Genomic DNA, 2,500 nt, shown 5'->3' on the forward strand with positions numbered 1-2,500 from the left:
AGCGGCTTCCGCTTGCCGCTGGACTGTTTTCGGGCCCTTTTTCACCGACCCTTGGCCGTATCCGCTTAGTTTTCCCCAACTCGTGGCCGCATCCGCTTAGTTTTCCCCCGCTGAACTGTTTTCGGGTCACTTTTGCCCAACGTTAGCCGCTTCCGCTTGCCGCTGGGATGTTTTCGGGCCATTTTTCCCCAACACTTGGCCGTATCCGCTTAGTTTTCCCCAACGCGTGGCCGCATCCGCTTAGTTTTCCCCCGCTGAACTGTTTTCGGGTCAGTTTTGCCCAACGTTAGCCGCTTCCGCTTGCCGCTGGACTGTTTTCGGGCCAATTTCCACCGACTCTTGGCCGTATCCGCTTAGTTTTCCCCAACGCGTGGCCGCATCCGCTTAGTTTTCCCCCGCTGAACTGTTTTCGGGTCACTTTTGCCCAACGTTAGCGGCTTCCGCTTGCCGCTGGACTGTTTTCGGGCCAATTTCCACCGACTCTTGGCCGTATCCGCTTAGTTTTCCCCAACGCGTGGCCGCATCCGCTTAGTTTTCCCCCGCTGAACTGTTTTCGGGTCAGTTTTGCCCAACGTTAGCCGCTTCCGCTTGCCGCTGGACTGTTTTCGGGCCAATTTCCACCGACTCTTGGCCGTATCCGCTTAGTTTTCCCCAACGCGTGGCCGCATCCGCTTAGTTTTCCCCCGCTGAACTGTTTTCGGGTCACTTTTGCCCAACGTTAGCCGCTTTCGCTTGCCGCTGGGCTGTTTTCGGGCCAATTTCCACCGACACTTGGCCGGATCCGCTTAGTTTTCCCCAACGCGTGGCCGCATCCGCTTAGTTTTCCCCCGCTTAACTGTTTTCGGGTCACTTTTCCCCAACGTTAGCCGCTTCCGCTTGCCGCTGGGCTGTTTTCGGGCCATTTTTCCCCAACACTTGGCCGTATCCGCTTAGTTTTCCCCAACGCGTGGCCGCATCCGCTTAGTTTTCCCCCGCTGAACTGTTTTCGGGTCACTTTTGCCCAACGTTAGCCGCTTCCGCTTGGCACTGGACTGTTTTCGGGCCAATTTCCACCGACTCTGGGCCGGATCCGCTTAGTTTTCCCCAACGCTTGGCTGCATCCGCTTAATTTTCCCCAGCTGAACTGTTTTCGGGTCACTTTGTCCCAACGTTAGCCGTTTCCGCTTGCCGCTGGACTGTTTTCGGGCCATTTTCCACCGACTCTTGGCCGTATCCGCTTGGTTTTCCCCAAGGCTTGGCTGCTTCCGCTTAATTTCCCCCAGCTGAACTGTTTTCGGGTCACTTTTGCCCAACGTTAGCCGTTTCCGCTTGCCGCTGGACTGTTTTCGGGCCATTTTTCACCGACACTTGGCCGTATCCGCTTAGTTTTCGCCAACAATTGGCTGCATCCGCTTAATTTTCCAAGCTATACTGCTTTCGGGTCAGTTTTGCCCAACGTTAGCCGCTTCCGCTTGCCGCTGGGCTGTTTTCGGGCCATTTTCCACCCACGCTGGCACCGACGGGGCCATGTACACCCACGCGCGTGTACATGAGGGGGCACCCATTTTTGAAAACCTTGCCCCCCTATAGGGGAATATGCATTTTGAGGCTCTAGCCACGCCCAGGGTTACCACCCCCTGAAAATCCCCCAAGTCAAAATCACCCATGTAAAATATTCAAAAAAATCTCAAAAAATCACAAAAAATTTATAAAACCAAATAAATTCAAAAAAAAAAAAAAAATTCAAAAATTCAAAAAAAATTCAAAAAATTCAAAAAAATTCAAAAAAATTCAAAAATTTCAAAAATTCAAAAAAAGTCCAAAAACCCAAAAAAACTTCAAAAATTTCAAAAATTCAAAAAAATTTCAAAAAAAATTTCAAAAATTTGCCCCGCTGAACTTTTTTCGGGTCAGTTTTGCCCAACGTTAGCCGCTTCCGCTTGCCGCTGGACTGTTTTCGGGCCAATTTCCACCGACTCTTGGCCGTATCCGCTTAGTTTTCCCCAACGCGTGGCCGCATCCGCTTAGTTTTCCCCCGCTGAACTGTTTTCGGGTCACTTTTGCCCAACGTTAGCCGCTTCCGCTTGCCGCTGGGCTGTTTTCGGGCCAATTTCCACCGACACTTGGCCGCATCCGCTTAGTTTTCCCCAACGCGTGGCCGCATCCGCTTAGTTTTCCCCCGCTTAACTATTTTCGGGTCACTTTTCCCCAACGTTAGCCGCTTCCGCTTGCCGCTGGGCTGTTTTCGGGCCATTTTTCCCCAACACTTGGCCGTATCCGCTTAGTTTTCCCCAACGCGTGGCCGCATCCGCTTACTTTTCCCCCGCTGAACTGTTTTCGGGTCACTTTTCCCCAACGTTAGCCGCTTCCGCTTGCCGCTGGGCTGTTTTCGGGCCAATTTCCACCGACTCTGGGTCGGATCCGCTTAGTTTTCCCCAACGCTTGGCTGCATCCGCTTAATTTTCCCCAGCTGAACTGTTTTCGGGTCACTTTGTCCCAACGTTAGCCGTTTCCGCTTGCC

Source organism: Carex rostrata, unplaced genomic scaffold (genome assembly GCF_964058835.1).
Source record: "Carex rostrata unplaced genomic scaffold, lpCarRost1.2 SCAFFOLD_36, whole genome shotgun sequence".
Classification (NCBI taxonomy): Eukaryota; Viridiplantae; Streptophyta; class Magnoliopsida; order Poales; family Cyperaceae; genus Carex; species Carex rostrata.